Source organism: Triticum urartu, chromosome 4 (assembly GCF_003073215.2).
Source record: "Triticum urartu cultivar G1812 chromosome 4, Tu2.1, whole genome shotgun sequence".
NCBI classification, from domain to species: domain Eukaryota; kingdom Viridiplantae; phylum Streptophyta; class Magnoliopsida; order Poales; family Poaceae; genus Triticum; species Triticum urartu.
Window position 1 is genome coordinate 561663653 of NC_053025.1, and position 21185 is coordinate 561684837.

At 49.9% G+C, this 21185-nt stretch overlaps 1 pseudogene; it reads right to left on the minus strand.

Moving 5' to 3' along the window:
* Positions 1–16574: 16574 nt before the first annotated feature.
* LOC125552693 lies at positions 16575–20337 on the minus strand (annotated as a pseudogene).
* Between the last annotated feature and the right edge of the window lie 848 nt (positions 20338–21185).

Consider the following 21185-nt stretch of genomic DNA (forward strand, 5'->3'; position numbering starts at 1 on the left):
GATCTGATCGTAGAAACTTGATTTTCCTGTCACCTTGATTTTCAACCTCACTCTGAAATTCCTTGAACTTTTCAAAGGTTTCAGACTTGAGTTTCATTAAGTAGATATACCCATATCTACTTAAATCATCAGTGAGCGTGAGAACATAACGATAGCCACCGCAAGCCTCAACACTCATTGGACCGCACACATCAGTATGTATGATTTCCAATAAGTCGGTTGCTCGCTCCATTGTTCCTGAGAACGGAGTCTTGGTCATCTTACCCATGAGGCATGGTTCGCATGTGTCAAATGATTCATAATCAAGAGACTCTAAAAGTCCATCTGCATGGAGCTTCTTCATGCGTTTGACACCTATGTGACCAAGGCGGCAGTGCCACAAGTATGTGGTACTATCATTATCAACTTTACTCCTTTTAGTACTCACACTATGAATATGTGTAGCAATACGCTCGAGATTCATTAAGAATAAACCATTCACCATAGGAGCATGACCGTAAAACATATCTCTCATATAAATGGAACAACCATTATTCTCAGATTTAAATGAGTAGCCATCTCGAATTAAACGAGATCCCGATACAATGTTCATGCTCAAAGCTGGCACTAAATAGCAGTTATTGAGGTTTATAACTAATCCCGTATGTAAATGTAGAGGCAGCATGCCGACGGCGATCACATCAACCTTGGAACCATTCCGACGCGCATCGTCACCTCGTCCTTCGCCAGTCTCCGTTTATTCCGCAGCTCCTGCTGTGAGTTACAAATATGAGCAACGGCACCGGTATCAAATACCCAGGAGTCACTACGAGTACTGGTAAGGTACACATCAATTACATGTATATCAAATATACCTTTGGTGTTGCCGGCCTTCTTGTCCGTAAGTATTGGGGCAGTTCCGTTTCCAGTGACCCTTCCCTTTGCAATAAAAGCACTCTGTCTCAGGCTTGGGTCCATTCTTTGGCTTCTTCCCGGCAGCTTGCTTGCCGGGCGCGGCAACCTCCTTGCCGTCCTTCTTGAAGTTCTTTTTACCCTTGCCTTTCTTGAACTTAGTGGTTTTATTGACCATCAACACTTGATGTTCCTTCTTGACTTCTACCTCCGCTGATTTCAGCATTGAGAACAACTCAGGAATGGTCTTTTGCATCCCCTGCATGTTGAAGTTCATCACAAAGCTCTTGTAGCTTGGTGGAAGCGACTGGAGGATTCTGTCAATGACCGCATCATCCGGGAGATTAACTCCCAGCTGAGACAAGCGGTTATGCAACCCAGACATAGTGAGTATGTGCTCACTGACAGAACTATTTTCCTCCATCTTACAGCTGAAGAACTTATCGGAGACTTCATATCTCTCGATCCGGGCATGAGCTTGAAAAACCATTTTCAGCTCTTCGAACATCTCATATGCTCCATGTCTCTCAAAACGCTTTTGGAGCCCCGGCTCTAAGCTGTAAAGCATGCCGCACTGAACGAGGGAGTAGTCGTCAACACGTGTCTGCCAAGCGTTCATAACGTCTTGGTTCTGTGGGACGGGTGGATCACCTAGCGGTGCTTGTAGGACATAATCTTTCTTGGCAGCTATGAGGATGATCCTCAGGTTCCGGACCCAGTCCGTATAGTTGCTGCCATCGTCTTTCAGCTTGGTTTTCTCTAGGAACGCGTTGAAGTTGAGGACTACGTGGGCCATTTGATCTACAAGACATAGTGTAAAATATATTTAGACTAAGTTCATGATAATTAAGTTCATCTAATCAAATTATTAATGAACTCCCACTTAGATTAGACATCCCTCTAGTCATCTAAGTATTACATGATCCGAGTTAACTAGGCCGTGTCCGATCATCACGTGAGACGGACTAGTCAACGTCGGTGAACATCTTCATGTTGATCGTATCTTCTATACGACTCATGCTCGACCTTTCGGTCTTCTGTGTTCCGAGGCCATGTCTGTACATGCTAGGCTCGTCAAGTTAACCCTAAGTGTTTTGCATGTGTTCCGAGGCCATGTCTGTACATGCTAGGCTCGTTAACACCCGTTGTATGTGAACGTAAGGATCCATCACACCCGATCATCACGGCGTGCTTAGAAACGACGAACTTTAGGAACGGTGCACAGTTAGGGGAGAACACTTCTTGAAATTGTTATGAGGGATCATCTTATTTACTACCGTCGTTCTAAGAAAACAAGATGCAAAACATGATAAACATCACATGTAATCAAATAATTAACGTGACATGATATGGCCAATATCACATAGCTCCTTTGATCTCCATCTTGGGGCTCCATGATCATCTTGTCACCGGCTTGACACCATGATCTCCATCATCATGATCTCCATCATCGTGTCTCCATGAAGTTGCTCGCCAACTATTACTTCTACTACTATGGCTAACGCGTTTAGCAATAAAGTAAAGTAATTTACATGGCGTTTCTCGATGACACGCAGGTCATATAAAAGAATAAAGACAACTCCTATGGCTCCTGCCGGTTGTCATACTCATCGACATGCAAGTCGTGATTCCTATTACAATAGCATGAACATCTCATACATCACATATAGATCATTCATCATTCATCACAACTTTGGCCATATCATATCACAAACCACTTGCTGCAAAAAACAAGTTAGACGTCCTCTAATTGTTGTTGCAAGTTTTACGTGGCTGAATTAGGGTTCTAGCAAGAACGTCTTCTTACCTACGTTAAAGCCACAACGTGATTTGTCAACTTCTATTTACCCTTCATAAGGACCCTGTTCATCGAATCCGCTCCAACTAAAGTGGGAGAGACAGACACCCGCCAGCCACCTTATGCAACTAGTGCATGTTAGTCGGTGGAACCGGTCTCACGTAAGCGTACGTGTAAGGTTGGTCCGGGCCGCTTCATCCCACAATACCGCTGAAGCAAGAAAAGACTAGTAACGGCAAGAAAGTTGACAAATCTACGCCCACAACAAATTGTGTTCTACTTGCGCAAGAAGAACTACGCATAGACCTAGCTCATGATGCCACTGTTGGGGAACGTTGCAGAAAACAAAAATTTTCCTACTCGTTTCACCAAGATCTATCTAGGAGTTCATCTAGCAACGAGTTATCAGATGCATCTACATACCTTGTAGATCGCGTGTGGAAGCGTTCAAAGAACGGTGATGATGTAGTCATACACGACGTGATCCAAATCACCGATGACCAAGCGCCGAACGGACGGCACCTCCGCGTTCAACACACGTACGGGACGGGAGACGTCTCCTCCTTCTTGATCCAGCAAGGGGGAAGGAGAGTTTGATGAAGATCCAGCAGCTCGACGGCGTGGTGGTGGATGCAGGGTGTCACAGTAGCAGGGCTTCGCCTATACTACGAGAGAGACACGTAACGGGGAGAGAGGGAGGCGCCAGGGGCTGGTGTATGAAGTCCCTCCTCTCCCCCACTATATATAGGAGGGCCAAGGGGGGGTGGTGCGCATCCTAGGAGATCCAATCTCCTAGGTGCGGCTGCCAAGGGGAGGTTTCCCTCCCCCCCAAGGCACCTAGAGGTGCCTTCCACCACTTGGACTCTTCCTTTGTGGAAACCCTAGGCGCATGGGCCTATAGGGGCTGGTGCCCTAGGCCCATCTAGGCCAAGGGCACCCCCTACAGCCCATGTGGCCCCCCGGGACAGGTGGCCCCACCCGGTGGGCCCGCGAGACCCCTCCGGTGGTCCCGGTACAATACCAATAACCCCGAAACTTGTCCCGATGGCCAAAACAGCACTTCCTATATATAATTCTTTACCTCCGGACCATTCCGGAACTCCTCGTGACGTTCGGGATCTCATCCGGGACTCCGAACAACATTCGGGTTACTGCATGTACATATCTTCACAACCCTAGCGTCACCGAACCTTAAGTGTGTAGACCCTACGGGTTCGGGAGACAAGCAGACATGACCGAGACGACTCTCCGGTCAATAACCAACAGCGGGATCTGGATACCCATGTTGGCTCCCACATGCTCCACGATGATCTCATCGGATGAACCACGATGTCGAGGATTCAATCAACCCCGTATGCAATTCCCTTTGTCAATCGATATGTTACTTGCCCGAGATTCGATCGTCGGTATCCCAATACCTCGTTCAATCTCGTTACCGGCAAGTCACTTTACTCGTACCGTAATGCATGATCCCGTGACCAGACACTTGGTCACTTTGAGCTCATTATGATGATGCATTACCGAGTGGGCCCGGTGATACTCTCCGTCATACGGAGTGACAAATCCCAGTCTTGATCCATGTCAACCCAACAGACACTTTCGGAGATACCCGTAGTCTACCTTTATAGTCACCCAGTTACGTTGTGACGTTTGGCATACCCAAAGCATTCCTACGGTATCCGGGAGTTACACGATCTCATGGTCTAAGGAAAAGATACTTTGACATTGGAAAACTCTAGCAAACGAACTATACGAGCTTGTGCTATGTTTAGGATTGGGTCTTGTCCATCACATCATTCTCCTAATGATGTGATCTCGTTATCAATGACATCCAATGTCCATAGTCAGGAAATCATGACTATCTGTTGATCAACGAGCTAGTCAACTAGAGGCTTACTAGGGACATGTTGGTGTCTGTTATTCACACATGTATTACGATTTCTGGATAACACAATTATAGCATGAATAAAGACAATTATCATGAACAAGGAAATATAATAATAATGCTTTTATTATTGCCTCTAGGGCATATTTCCAACAGTCTGCGTGTCTCCCGAACCTGTAGGGTCTACACACTTAAGGTTCAGTGACGCTAGGGTTGTAGAGATATTAGTATGCAGTAACCCGAAAGTTGTTCGGAGTCCCGGATGAGATCCCGGACGTCACGAGGAGTTCCGGAATGGTTCGGAGGTAAAGATTTATATATAGGAAGTCCAGTTTCGGCCAGCGGGAAGGTTTCGGGGGTTACCGGTATTGTACCCGGACCACCGGAAGGGTCCTGGGGGTCCACCGGATGGGGCCACCTATCCCGGAGGGCCCCATGGGTTGAAGTCGCATGGGAACCAGCCCTTGATGGGCTGGTGTGCCCCACCCAAGGGCCCAAGGCGCCTAGGTTTGGAAACCCTAGGGGGTCGTTGCCCCCCGAGGGGGCATGCGCCCCCCTGGTTGGAAACCCTAAGGGGGCCGTTGCCCCCAGGGGCCGCCGCCCCCCCCCTTTTAGGTGGGATCTCCAAGGGGGCATGCGCCCCCTAGCCCCTATATATAGTGGAAGGGAGGGAGGGCAGCGGAACCTTGCTCTTGGCGCCTCCCTCTCCCTCCGTAACACCTCTCCTCCCCGCTTGTGCTTGGCGAAGCCCTGCCGGGATCCTGCTGCATCCACCACCACACCGTCGTGCTGCTGGATCTTCATCAACCTCTCCTTCCCCCTTGCTGGATCAAGAAGGAGGAGACGTCTTCCCAACCGTACGTGTGTTGAACGCGGAGGTGCTGTCCGTTCGGCACTTGGTCATCGGTGATTTGGATCACGGCGAGTACGACTCCATCATCCCCGTTCACTTGAACGCTTCCGCTCGCGATCTACAAGGGTATGTAGATGCACTCCTATTCCCCTCATTGCTAGAATACTCCATAGATTGATCTTGGTGATGCGTAGAAATTTTTTAATTTCTGCTACGATCCCCAACAGTGGCATCATGAGCTAGGTCTATGCGTAGTTACTATGCACGAGTAGAACACAAAGTAGTTGTGGGCGTCGATATTGTCAATTATCTTGCCGTTACTAGTCTTATCTTGATTCGACGACATCGTGGGATGAAGCGGCCCGGACCAACCTTACACGTACGCTTACGTGAGACCGGTTCCACCGACTGACATGCACTAGTTGCATAAGGTGGCTGGCGGGTGTCTGTCTCGCCCACTTTAGTCGAATCGGATTCGATGAACAGGGTCCTTATGAAGGGTAAATAGAAATTGGTAATTCACGTTGTGGTTTTGGCGTAGGTAAGAAATGTTCTTGCTAGAAACCTATAGCAGCCACGTAAAAACTTGCAACAACAATTAGAGGACGTCTAACTTGTTTTTGCAGCAAGTGTTTTGTGATGTGATATGGCCAAAGGATATGATGAATGATATATCTGATGTATGAGATGATCATGTTCTTGTAATAGGAATCACGACTTGCATGTCATTGAGTATGACAACCGGCAGGAGCCATAGGAGTTGTCTTTATTTATTTATGACCTGCGTGTCAACATAAACGTCATGTAATTACTTTACTTTATTGCTAAAGCGTTAGCCATAGTAGTAGAAGTAATAGTTGACGTGACAACTTCAAGAAGACACGATGATGGAGATCATGGTGTCATGCCGGTGACAACGATGATCATGGAGCCCCGAAGATGGAGATCAAAGGAGCAAATGATATTGGCCATATCATGTCACTATTTGATTGCATGTGATGTTTATCATGTTTTACATCTTATTTGCTTAGAACGACGGTAGCTTAAATAAGATGATCCCTCGTAAAATTTCAAGAAAGTGTTCCCCCTAACTGTGCACCGTTGCGAAGGTTCGTTGTTTCGAAGCACCACGTGATGATCGGGTGTGATAGATTCTAACGTTCGAATACAACGGGTGTAAGACAGATTTACACACGCAATACACTTAGGTTGACTTGACGAGCCTAGCATGTACAGACATGGCCTCGGAACACAGAAGACCGAAAGGTCGAGCATGAGTCGTATAGAAGATACGATCAACATGAAGATGTTCACCGATGTTGACTAGTCCGTCTCACGTGATGATCGGACATGGCCTAGTTAACTCGGATCATGTTATACTTAGATGACTGGAGGGATGTCTATCTGAGTGGGAGTTCATTGAATAATTTGATTAGATGAACTTAATTATCATGAACTTAGTCTAAAATCTTTACAATATGTCTTGTAGATCAAATGGCCAACGTTGTCCTCAACTTCAACGCGTTCTTAGAGAAAACCTAGCTGAAAGACGATGGCAGCAACTATACGGACTGTGTCCGGAACCTGAGGATCATCCTCATAGCTACCAAGAAAGATTATGTCCTAGAAGCACAGCTAGGTGACGCACCCATCCCACAGAACCAAGACGTTATGAACGCTTGGCAGACACGTGCTGATGATTACTCCCTCATTCAGTGCGGCATGCTTTACAGCTTAGAACCGGGGCTCCAAAAGCGTTTTGAGAGACACGGAGCATATGAGATGTTCGAAGAGCTGAAAACGGTGTTTCAAGCTCATGCCCGGGTCGAGAGATATGAAGTCTCCGACAAGTTCTTCAGCTGTAAGATGGAGGAAAATAGTTCTGTCAGTGAGCACATACTCAAAATGTCTGGGTTGCATAACCGCTTGACTCAATTGGGAGTTAATCTCCCGGATGACGCGGTCATTGACAGAATCCTTCAGTCGCTTCCACCGAGCTACAAGAGCTTTGTGATGAACTTCAATATGCAGGGGATGGAAAAGACCATTCCTGAAGTATTTGCAATGCTAAAATCAGCAGAGGTAGAAGTCAAAAAGGAAGATCAAGTGTTGATGGTGAATAAAACCACTAAGTTCAAGAAAGGCAAGGGTAAGAAGAACTTCAAGAAGGACGGCAAGGGAGTTGCCGCGCCCGGTAAGCAAGCTGTCGGGAAGAAGCCAAAGAATGGACCCAAGCCTGAGACTGAGTGTTTTTATTGCAAGGGAAGTGGTCACTAGAAGCGGAACTGCCCCAAATACTTAGCGGATAAGAAGGCCGGGAACACTAAAGGTATATGTGATATACATGTAATTGATGTGTACCTTACCAGTACTCGTATTAGCTCCTTGGTATTTGATACCGGTGCGGTTGCTCACATTTGTAACTCAAAGCAGGAGCTGCGGAATAAGCGGAGACTGGCGAAGGACGAGGTGACGATGCGCGTCGGGAATGGTTCCAAGGTCGATGTGATCGCCGTCGGCACACTACCTCTACATTTATCTACGGGATTAATTTTAAACCTCAATAATTGTTATTTAGTGCCAGCTTTGAGGATGAACATTGTATCAGGATCTCGTTTAATTCGAGATGGCTACTCATTTAAATCCGAGAATAATGGTTGTTCTATTTATATGAGAGATATGTTTTATGGTCATGCTCCGATGGTGAATGGTTTATTCTTAATGAATCTCGAGCATAATGCTACACATATTCATAGTGTGAATACCAAAAGATGTAAGGTTGATAATGATAGTCCCACATACTTGTGGCACTGCCGCCTTGGTCACATAGGTGTCAAACGCATGAAGAAGCTCCATGCAGATGGACTTTTAGAGTCTCTTGATTATGAATCATTTGACACGCGCGAACCATGCCTCATGGGTAAAATGACCAAGACTCTGTTCTCAGGAACAATGGAGCGAGCAACCAACTTATTGGAAATCATACATACTGATGTGCGCGGTCCAATGAGCGTTGAGGCTCGCGGTGGCTATCGTTATGTTCTCACCCTCACTGATGACTTGAGTAGATATGGGTATGTCTACTTAATGAAACACAAGTCTGAGACCTTTGAAAAGTTCAAGGAATTTCAGAGTGAGGTTGAGAATCAACGTGACAGGAAAATCAAGTTCTTGCGATCAGATCGTGGGGGAGAATACTTGAGTCACGAATTTGGCACACACTTAAGAAAATGTGGAATAGTTTCACAACTAACGCCGCCTGGAACACCTCAGCGTAATGGTGTGTCCGAACGTCGTAATCGCACTCTATTAGATATGGTGCGATCTATGATGTCTCTTACGATTTACCGCTATCATTTTGGGGCTATGCTTTAGAGACTGCCGCATTCACTTTAAATAGGGCACCGTCGAAATCCGTTGAGACGACACCGTATGAATTATGGTTTGGGAAGAAACCTAAGCTGTCGTTTCTAAAAGTTTGGGGATGCGATGCTTATGTCAAGAAACTTCAACCTGAAAAGCTCGAACCCAAGTCGGAAAAATGCGTCTTCATAGGATACCCAAAAGAAACTATTGGGTACACCTTCTACCTCAGATCCGAAGGCAAGATCTTTGTTGCCAAAAATGGGTCCTTTCTAGAGAAAGAGTTTCTCTCGAAAGAAGTAAGTGGGAGGAAAGTAGAACTTGCTGAAGTATTACCTCTTGAACCGGCAAATGGAGCAACTCAAGAAAATGTTCCTGAGGTGCCTGCACCGACTAGAGAGGAAGTTAATGATAATGATCAAGATACTTTTGATCAAGCTCCTACTGAGATTCGAAGGTCCACAAGGACACGTTCCGCACCAGAGTGGTACGGCAACCCTGTCTTGGAAATCATGTTGTTAGACAACGGTGAACCTTCGAACTATGAAGAAGCGGTGGCGGGCCCGGATTCCGACAAATGGCTAGAAGCCATAAAATCTGAGGTAGGATCCATGTATGAAAATGAAGTATGGACTTTGACTGACTTGCCCGTTGATCGGCGAGCCATAGAAAATAAATGGATCTTTAAGAAGAAGACAGACGCGGATGGTAATGTGACCATCTATAAAGCTCGGCTTGTCGCTAAGGGTTATCGACAAGTTCAAGGGGTTGACTACGATGAGACTTTCTCACCCGTAGCGAAGCTAAAGTCCGTCCGAATCATGTTAGCAATTGCCGCATTCTATGATTATGAGATATGGCAAATGGACGTCAAAACGGCATTCCTTAATGGTTTCCTTAAGGAAGAATTGTATATGATGCAGCCGGAAGGTTTTGTCGATCCTAAGAATGCTGACAAGGTGTGCAAGCTCCAACGCTCGATTTATGGGCTGGTGCAAGCATCTCGGAGTTGGAACATTCGCTTTGATGAGATGATCAAAGCGTTTGAGTTTATGCAGACTTATGGAGAAGTCTGCATTTACAAGAAAGTGAGTGGGAGCTCTGTAGCATTTCTCATATTCTATGTGGATGACATACTGTTGATGGGAAATGATATAGAATTCTTGGAAAGCATAAAGGCCTACTTGAACAAGTGTTTTTCAATGAAGGACCTTGGAGAAGCTGCTTATATATTAGGCATCAAGATCTATAGAGATAGATCGAGACGCCTCATTGGTCTTTCACAGAGTACGTACCTTGACAAGATATTGAAGAAGTTCAAAATGGATCAGTCAAAGAAGGGGTTCTTGCCTGTATTGCAAGGTAAGAGATTGAGCATGGCTCAATGCCCGACCACGGCAGAAGATAGAGAAAATATGAGTGTCGTCCCCTATGCCTCGGCCATAGGGTCTATCATGTATGCTATGCTGTGTACTAGACCTGATGTAAACCTTGCCGTAAGTTTGGTAGGAAGGTACCAAAGTAATCCCGGCAAGGAACACTGGACAGCGATCAAAAACATCCTGAAGTACCTGAATAGGACCAAGGATATGTTTCTCGTTTATGGAGGTGGCGAAGAGCTCGTCGTAAAGGGATGACTCTAAGTCACAAACCGGATACGTGTATATTTTGAATGGTGGGGCAGTAAGCTGGTGCAGTTGCAAGCAAAGCGTCGTGGCAGGATCTACATGTGAAGCAGAATACATGGCAACCTCGGAGGTAGCACAAGAAGCAATCTGGGTGAAGGAGTTCATCACTGACCTAGGAGTCATACCCAATGCGTCGGGGCCGATGACTCTCTTCTGTGACAACACTGGAGCTATTGCCCTTGCCAAGGAGCCCAGGTTTCACAGGAAGACCAGGCATATCAAGCGTCGCTTCAACTCTATTCATGAAAGTGTTCAAAATGGAGACATAGAAATTTGTAAAGTACATACGGACCTGAATGTAGCAGATCCGTTGACTAAACCTCTCCCTAGAGCAAAACATGATCAACACCAGAATTCCATGGGTGTTCGATTCATCACAATGTAACTAGATGATTGACTCTAGTGCAAGTGGGAGACTGTTGGAAATATGCCCTAGAGGCAATAATAAAATTATTATTATATTTCCTTGTTCATGATAATTGTCTATTATTCATGCTATAATTGTATTATCCGGAAATCGTAATACATGTGTGAATACATAGACCACAACACGTCCCTAATGAGCCTCTAGTTGACTGGCTCGTTGATCAAAGGATAGTCATGGTTTCCTGACTATGGACATTAGATGTCATTGATAACGGGATCACATCATTAGGAGAATGATGTGATGGACAAGACCCAATCCTAAGCTTAGCTCAAAGATCGTGTAGTTCGTTTGCTGTAGCTTTTCTGAATGCCAAGTATCATTTCCTTAGACCATGAGATTGTGCAACTCCCGGATACCGTAGGAGTGCCTTGGGTGTGCCAAACATCACAACGTAACTGGGTGACTATAAAGGTACATTACAGGTATCTCCAAAAGTGTCTGTTGGGTTGGCACGAATCGAGACTGGGATTTGTCACTCCGTATGACGGAGAGGTATCTCTGGGCCCACTCGGTAATGCATCATCATAATGAGCTCAATGTGATCAAGTGGTTGATCGCGGGATCATGCATTATGGTACGAGTAAAGTGACTTGCCGGTAACGAGACTGAACAAGGTATTGGGATACCGACGATCGAGTCTCAGGCAAGTAACGTACCGATTGACAAAGGGAATTGAATAAGGGATTGATTAAGTCCTCGACATCGTGGTTCATCCGATGAGATCATCGAGGAGCATGTGGGAGCCAACATGGGTATCCAGATCCCGCTGTTGGTTATTGACCGGAGAGGCTTCTCGGTCATGTCTGCGTGTCTCCCGAACCCGTAGGGTCTACACACTTAAGGTTCGGTGACGCTAGGGTTGTAGAGATATTAGTATGCAGTAACCCGAAAGTTGTTCGGAGTCCCGGATGAGATCCCGGACGTCACGAGGAGTTCCGGAATGGTCCGGAGGTAAAGATTTATATATAGGAAGTCCAGTTTCGGCCAGCGGGAAGGTTTCGGGGGTTACCGGTATTGTACCGGGACCACCGAAAGGGTCCCGGGGGTCCACCGGATGGGGCCACCTATCCCGGAGGGCCACATGGGCTGAAGTGGCGTGGGAACCAGCCCCTGATGGGCTGGTGCACCCCACCCAAGGGCCCAAGGCGCCTAGGGTTGGAAACCCTAGGGGGGCGTTGCCCCCCGAGGGGGCATGCGCCCCCCTGGTTGGAAACCCTAAGGGGGCTGTTGCCCGCAGGGGCCGCCGCCCCCCCCTTTTAGATGGGATCTCCAAGGGGGCATGCGCCCCCCTAGCCCCTATATATAGTGGAAGGGAGGGAGGGCAGCGGCACCTTGCTCTTGGCGCCTCCCTCTCCCTCCGTAACACCTCTCCTCCCCGCTTGTGCTTGGCGAAGCCCTGCCGGGATCCTGCTGCATCCACCACCACGCCGTCGTGCTGCTGGATCTTCATCAACCTCTCCTTCCCCCTTGCTGCATCAAGAAGGAGGAGACGTCTTCCCAACCGTACGTGTGTTGAACGCAGAGGTGTTGTCCGTTTGGCACTTGGTCATCGGTGATTTGGATCACGGCAAGTACGACTCCATCATCCCCGTTCACTTGAATGCTTCCGCTCGCGATCTACAAGGGTATGTAGATGCACTCCTATTCCCCTCGTTGCTAGAATACTCCATAGATTGATCTTGGTGATGCGTAGAAATTTTTTAATTTCTGCTACGATCTCCAACACTTCGTGGGCGATGGCCATGGTGGGATAGACAAGGTTGCTTCTTCGTGGACGCTTCGTGGGTGGAGCCCTCCGTGGACTCGCGCAACCGTTACCCTTCATGGGTTGAAGTCTCCATCAACATGGATGTATGATAGCACCACCTATTGGAACTACGACAAAAACATTCGTGTCTCCTATTGCGTTTGAATCTTCCAAACCCTTCCCTTTACGTTCTTGCAAGTTGCATGCTTTACTTTCCGCTGCTCATATACTCTTTACATGCTTGTTTGAATTGTGTTAAGATTGCTTGACTTGTTCAAAGTAGCTAAAATCTGCCAAGAACTAAAATTGGGAAAAGGATAAGTTTTTATTTGGTCAAGTAGTCTAATCACCCCCCCTCTAGACATACTTTCGATCCTACATCTGCGGGCGGTGGCGGCTTCGTCGGCCAGCGAGCTGTAGCGTGCGGCAAGGGCTGTTTGGACCCTTTGGGTCCGGCCGGGCCTCGGTGCCTGGCAGTCCCCTTGTCCGCGCTTCCGGTCGGCTTCGCGGTGGCGGTGGCGGTTGTCCCCTCACGTCGGCGATGTTGCAGATGCCCCAAGGCCACTCTCCCTTCTCCCATCTTCCAGGTCTCGTGTCGATGACCTCAGGGAGACGGTGAAGTTTACTCGGTGACCGTGGTGGCACATGTTGGTGGGCTGCGCGATGGGCGGTCCACTATGATTCGTCTGGGGTGGTGGTGGGGGTTTGGGTTGGGAGAAATCTCTGGCGGCTCGTCCGGCCCCGACGCGGCGACGCCTGTGGGTGCCGCCGGACCTTCCTGAAGGGTGTCGGGTACACCCCTCCCCTCACTGCACCCCGTGTACCGGGGGAAACCGTAGGACTAGTCCGGGCAGCGGCGGCGTCGTCGTCGCCTCCTTCTTGAAGGTGTTGCTTGGTACGCGACGCTTCGGGTGTTGGGAACGTGGTGGTACTTCTCCTGAGGGTGCAGCGGTCGCCGGTCATTTTCGTTTCGTCGATCTGCCGTTGTTGGCATTTGTTTCTCTTCCTTTTGTCTTTGTTTTTTCTTTGGGCTTGTTTGTGCTGCGGCCCCAGCACCTATCGTTGGATGTATCGGTGGTTGCTTTGTAATACAAAGCGGGGGAAACCCTTTTTCTTAATTATAGATGCACAGGGTCGGGCCCCCCATCAGGCTGGGGCCCTAGGGTGTCGCCCTTCTTGCCCCTACCCAGGGTCGTAACACAGGATCTGCCGCCTCCTCCTTCCTTCACAAAAAAGCTAGGGTTTCTGCCTCCCGCCGCCGCCGCCGTAGGTCCGCCTCCTCTCCGGTGGCCCTAGGGCCATCGGGGCACGGTGGATCTCGGCAAGGGCCGGCGGGAGGGCTCTGTTTTTAGTCGTTTCTTTCAGTTTTGTTAGGGTTTGTATCCTGTTCAGGAAGACGAGACGGCGGCGGCTCCCTAAAGATGGAATAAAAGTCTCCCGCCTAGCCCCCGTTCCGGCGGTGCGTCTAACACCGTTGGTGGGCGTGTGAAGGTGTGTCTACGGCGGATCTATCTTTGGTGGATTTGCTCGGATCTCGTTGTTGTTCGTCTACGTTCGCGTGTCTTCGGATTGGATCTTTCTGATCTACGTTATTCTTCATCTGCGGCGGTTGCTGTCCTGGTGCGCTGGTCCTACGAAGCCTTAGCACGATGACTTTCCAACTGTCTACTACAACAAGTTGTGCCCGACTCCGGCGATGGAGGGGCGATGACGGCAGCGCGCCTTCGGTTCGCTTCAGTGCTGGTAGTCGTTGCTAGGTGGTCTATGAAGCTGGATGTAATTTTTATTATTTCTGGTATTCGTTGTACTGTCATGATTGAAGATGAATAGATCGAAAATTTTCTCGCAAAAAAAATAGGCCACGGTATTTTTTAGTAGAAAGAAAGTACTGTCGCCCATTTATATTTGAAGAAAGTATACTTTTCCCTCTCAAATCTGCCTCAATGGATCAAATCCACCCTGAACTTCCCCCTGAACTTTGTAAAACCAGATAAATTTCACCCCTGAGCGGTTTTGGAAAGAATTGAAGGTGGTTTTCTTATTAAGGATGTTGACTGGCCTTGTAATCATTAACTAGGCAAGTAATGATGTTGACGTGGCAGTGAAAGATTCGCCATGAAATCCGGTCCTTGAGCAATCCATCAAGCTCCACCACGTCGTACAGGTTCAGATCAATGCTGCAAGTCCCATCGTGATCTCGCCGATGCAGACGTCGTCGTTGTCGTCACTCCTGCCGCTGTCTTGCTTCCATGTAAATCTTCTCACACACGACAGCGGCGGCAGAGGTGGCACACTGCCGGGAGGAACTCGTACGGCGCCCACCCCGGTCGTGCTTTCGGCCGCTACTTGCATCATGCGATTTTGTTCTATTAATCCGGTCTTTGCTTCCCTGACAATTTTGTTGTTCATGTGATGCGTTAGGATTCACGTAATTTTCGTCATGCGATTTTGATCCCAACCAATTCCAAGCGCTATTACTACATGCAGAGCCCCACTTATTCACTATGTAGTCATCCTTGTTCCTTTCCGTCCGGCACCATACGGGATGCCAGGAAAGCAACGCTCGCCCGAGCACGGCTGGCAAGGGGAGGGCGCGCGCGTTTGCGAAGCTACGGGGTCGCTGCCAAGGGCGGTTGTAGGCTAGGCGCGCGGTGTGGCTGGGCGGGCGCGGGCACGGCCGATCTCGGCCATGGCCATGCCGGCCGAGCTCCAGCTCGAGCGGGGCGACGCTACGACTGAGGGAATCGGACGGGGAAGAAGGTAAGAGGGGCGCACGCTCATCGAGAGCTCGTAGGCGAAGTCAGGGCGGTCGGGAAGCAACGGTGGTTAGGAATTTGACGCCGGCGGATGGCGAACAGAGGCAAAAAAGAAGGTCTAAGAAAATGGGGAAATTTAACCCCAAACCGTCCCTTGCCGCTGCCCAGTCAGCATCATTAACGATCATTGGTAAGAAAACCACCTTCAATTCCTTTCAAAACCGCTCCGGATGATATTTATCCGGTTTTGCAAAGTTCAGGGGGCGATTGATCCAGTTTTAGAGTTCAGGGGAAATTTGATCCATCGAAGCAGATTTGAGGGGGGAAAGTATACTTTCTTCTTTATATTTTTCTGGCCTGAGCTGGGCTTCTGGACATCGCTCACATTTCACCTCGAGGAAAGCCTTCTCGTTGATGCGGCCCGGGAACGGCCGGTCCACCGCTAAAAAAAACCCTAAAAAAAAGAACTCAGCTTAGGGCGTAGGCAGCCACAAGTCCTCCTATTCTCTGCTCCAAATCGTTCGCACCCTCCTGGATGACCTGCCGCCGGCGCCGTCGTGGCCGTGCCGTCGCAAACTCGGTCCATCTCTGCCGTTGACGCCGTGGCCAGCGGCATTGGACACCTAGAAAACAGTTTCGCACTCAGAACTCAGCTCGAGCTGCGCCGCCCTGTTCCTTTTGTGCAGATTGTCTGGTGTCAACTTGTTCCAAAGAACATGTGTGTCACGACCTAGGGGTGGTAAGAGTTCGCCGGCGGCGAGGAAGGGTAGGGTAGGATCTCAGAGGCGAGCAGAGAGGTGAGAAGCTAGGAGAAGACAGCGAGAGGAGGAAGAGGAGCCTGTGGCTCAGGATATTTCATTTCAAATATTCGATACCTATCCACAACGACACACCTCGCTTATATACTCGCAAGTGACGCCCGCACCCACACGGCCCACGGCCCACACCATTACAAGGCTCACGGCCTGTCACGCACACATTCGAATTCAAACGCTCCCGCGATGACTTTACGCTTTCGCCGCGCCTTCTTTGCGTCTCCCCTGTCTTGCCTGCACCTTTGCCACTTCCATAGTACTGACAATGTGGTGCTGTAGTTTCTCTAGTGGAAACCAATGGGAAGCCCCTTGTCTCAATTCAATCAAAAAGACAAAGGTGAGGTTGATCTTACCACTGAGGCCACACTGGTGTGCTGAAAAGGAAACGCACAGAGCAAAAGGATGCAGAGTATGACCATAATTCTAGCCACGAGGCAGCAGTGAGAAACAGTGAGATGTCCATTCAGGACCTGCAATACTTTCAGATAACCAATCCTTGGTGTTTTCTCCCATCAACTTGTACACGGCACACAGATTCCATCACCGGATAACCAGGCAAGCATGATCAAAGATAGCAGTAGCAGAGTTGCTGACTCATGACAAGCATGATCAAAGATAGTAGTAGCAGAGTTACACACAAATCATATACCAAGCCATAAATAAACCATGCGATACGGCTAAGGCATGCACATAACAAAATCCAGGTCCAGCGATAATAGAAAATCAAAGCAAACAAACACACATGCAGAAGAACGGCAAACAAACATACATGGCAGCCGGAAGAAGAGGTCCACAATCTTCTTCAGCTGCACCTTTATTCAGGGATAAATGAACCAGATGTATCGGCTTGAGCTTTGTGTGATGGATAGTGGTTGATCGATTGCTCACGGAGTTGAGGCAGCACTTGCAGATGCAGTTCCAGCTTCATAGCGTTGCAGCTGTCCATTGTACTTCAGTTCAGGATGGTTGGGATGCTCTTTAATTTCTTCTTTGACTGAGTCTATGTCGCAGATGTCACCTTTGAGTAAAAGCTTCTTCAACTTGGGAAGGCGATTAAGTCCAGAAGGAATTTCCATGGAGACAAATGACCAGACGATCAGCTCAAGCTTAGGAGCTGCCCCAACCTCAAAGGTGATGCTGGTGATGTTGCTGCCCTCGACAACTAGAGACTTGAGGCTCTTAAACTCTCCTTCCTTGAACTTGAGTTGGCTCTCGATGTAAGACTTGCGTCGAAGCTTGAGGCAGCGCAAGATGCTAAGCTGGCCAAGGATTCTTAGCGCCTCTTCCCCAAGGCCGGTCTCACTCAGTGTTATCTTAGTGAGTTGATCATGCCCTGCAATCCACAGGTAAAGCCCACCTGTGATGCCGTGGATGTTCAGGCTCTGGAGATTTCTTGGAGGTGACTGGTGAGGGCAATTCGCCCTCGCTTTTCGTCTGCTGGTCCATCTGGATTGACAGGGAGCAGTGGCAACCATACAATTTTTCAACCTGTTGGATCAGAAGTTCCAGTTCTTCTTTCTTACCCTGGAGAATCACCCCAAGCTTTCTGAGACGTAGCAGCTTGCCAACATCAGTCAGATCATCACTGTGGGCAACTTCAACATGGGAGAGCACCTCGAGTTTTTCCATTCTTCGGATGCTCCTGGGAAGGTGCACCGCCGCAAACGACTCTTCGAACCTATCAGTATCAGAGTCGTTGCTTGGAGTCGGAGAGTCTCTCTTCCCAGCAAGCAGATGCTTTAGCATTGGAAGCATAACAGATTTTGTGGCAAGTACCCGTACCGCTGTCTGCCGGATATCCAATGTCTGCAGGCACTGCAACTTCTCAATGACCTTCGGCAGTTCAACGACATCTGTGTTCCTGAGGCTCAGGTACTTGAGCAGCAGTATCTTGCAAACACTGTTTAGATGCTTCTTCTGCAGCCCTTTGCAGCCTCGAAGATCCAGCACCTTCAGAAACTGCCATTGAGCAGATTCAGACAAAGACTCAATGGTAGTTAAGATGCCATGGCCGGATGGATCGGATTCAGAAGGAGATTCTTCCTGTATTGCTACCCCACTGTTGGTGGAGAAGCGGTGAGCTAGCTCAGGCCGTGATGATGTATCGACGAAGCCTACATCTGTATTGATGAACTCATGAACAAAAGGATTCAATGTAAAGCTCTGGATCTTTCCTGCATCACTGATTTCTCCTGGACATATGAACCCTCGAGTGACCAGTGAGTCGAAGATGCGCTCGGCCTGATCATGCAGCGTGCTCGTCCCTGCGCTTCTTTTGGTTATCAGTCCTTCACAGACCCACCTCCTCAGCAGATCAGCTCTCATGGTTATGTGGCCTTGAGGAAATATTGAAGGTACATCAAGCAGCTCTTGTGACGACTAGGGAGCTCGTTGTAGCAGACCATAAGCATCGTCTTAGCAGTATTGTTTCTGTTCTCCTCTAGGACACGGCATAGGGTTTCCAGTTCCGCCGTAGCCCTGTGGGGATTGACATAGAGTAGATGAAGGAAGAGCTTCGCTGCAAGGGTGCTGTGGTAGCACTTGGTTAAAACTGCCAATACCGCGGAACCTTCACACTTGGCAAGGCCCAATGCTCTGCCTCTGAAAAAATTCGGACGAGTTTCACACCGGAACTTTTTGGCATAACGAAATCTTGTATCTGTACCGTCATTATAAAAGTGAACTCCGGTCATTATTAGAGCAACACGACTCTGGCTAAAGTCCTTGTTTATTCCAGCGGAAAGATGAACACTCAGAGGTACTGCATTGTATGATGATGTTTCGAGATCGGAACGATCTAGGGAACTGTAGTCCATTGGTTTGTCATCGACACCATCAAGAACGATTAGAATGCTTTCGTATGATCTAGGGAACTTGTGTTGTAGTTGTTCTAGTATCTCCTTACATACCTCGTGATATTCTCTGTTGAGCCCTCCATTGTTGACCCAGATCATGTGGTCGAACTTGCTCACCACGTACGGGTGCTCGTACACCTTCCGTGCGATAGCTGTTTTCCCCAAGCCACCCACTCCTTCAATACAGATCAATCTGTAGTTCCTCATGGCATGCTCTTTTTCACCACTAATTGTGCCACCAGGAACAAATTCTTTGTAAGGCAGACACTCGAGGACCTTGTTGCTGTCTTCCTCTATAGTGTCCGGTGGTTCACCACAGAGCAACTCGCGTCTTCGCAGATCCTCCTCCTCCGGTCCGCCCGGCTGCGGAGCCGGAGCATCAGGGATGGTGCGAGATGGTGCCGGCGGGACAGTGACGCCGTACCTCTCCCGCCTGTCGCGAACGTCACGGGCGCGGACCTTGAGCTCCCGGATCCGCGTCGCGATACGGTGCCGGCCAGACATGGTCCGCACAAAGCGGAGCATCCGGAGCAAGGAGCCCAGGACGCCCTTTCTGGCGCCAGGGCCAGCACCTCCGACGTACTGGGCGTAGAGCTCGACGTTGCCCTCGCAGTCGCGGCTGAGGCCAGCCACTTGCTTCATCCACGCCCGGACCTGGCTGTCGCGGTTGTGGGACTCGGCAAGGTGCATGAGCAGGCCGTTCATGCTCTCCATCTCGTCGCTGATGAACTCGACGTCGCCGCGGAGGCCCCCCAGCAGCTGCGCCTCGCTGACAAGGACCGTGGTGAGGCGGCCCAGCAGCGAGTCGATCGCGCCCTGGGCGTCCATCTTCCTGCTCGACGTGTCGTCTGCTTTGCGTGGAGAATGAAGTGGGAAAACCAAAGGAAATGAACACGCAGTGGGCGCGCGAGTGTAATACTGGATGAGCAATGAGCTCTCCTGGACCAGACGTCTGAACCACGGTAAAACGTTGATTGCTACACATTTACTCAACTGCCAGCGAGCAGCAGCCAACCAGAAATAAGCAACATATGACACACTGGACCTTTTCATCTGTTAAGGCCCGCTGTGTGGTTTGTGTTAGAGTTTAATTAACGTGTGTTAATTATGGGGTAAATCTCCCCTTGTAACTGCCATCTCTCCCACTTTCAAAAAAAAACTGCCATCTGTCCCGAACGGATGCCTCTTCCATCGCATCCCTTCTCCTTGTATAAATGCCTACAATCATCTAATGAAAGGGATATAGGATTCACTTTTCTCTCAACACGTTATCAGCGCGCTCCTAGCCAAGAGCGATTTGGCCGAGAGAAAAAGCAACGGGAATCGGCGTCCTCGACGATCGAAGCACGCAATGCAGCCCTAGCGCCGTCGTCGCCGGCCGCAACAGGCTGTAGCCGCTCCTGGCCGCGTCCGCGCCGCTTCCCGGCCTCCGCGGCCGTGCCGAGCCTGTCCGCGCCGCCGGACTTGCGCCCGCGCTATGCAGCGCCACGCCCGTGGCCACCCAGCGCCCTGCCGCACTGCGCCTTGCCGCACGGCCTCTGCGCCGCGTCCCGGCCTCCGCGGCCGAGCCTGGCCGTGCCGGCTCCGCCTCGTCTTGCCGCCCGGCCCCCGCGCCGCTCACCGGCCTCTACGCCGCGTCCCGGCCTCCGCGGTCAAGCCCGCCCACTCCCGCTCCAGGCTCTGGCCGCGCCCCGCCCGTGGCGCCTGCACCGCGCCACGCCGCACCCCAATCCCGGCCGCCACGCCGAGCCCCGCGCCCGGCCATGCGCCGCGCTACGCCGGCCGCCCTGCCGCCAGGCCACGCGCCCTCTAGCACGCGCTTGGTCTTCCGAACTGTGGCTGGGCAACGCGGCGGTGCCCTCCGGCGTGGCTCCCCGCAGCGGCGACGGCGACGCAGCCCTCGGCTCGCATCCGCGCAGGCGGCGCCCGAGGAACAGCCCTCGGCTGGCCCTCCGGCGTAGTTCCCTGCAGCGGAGATGACGACTCGCCGGGTTTTCCCGCTCCTCGCTGATGAGACGGCCGCCGGCAGCGGGGATCGGAGGAGCGGTTGCTCCCGAGGTCTCCCCCTGCCTTATCCACTCCAGGCGGTGGGCCTGGGCCGCCTGTA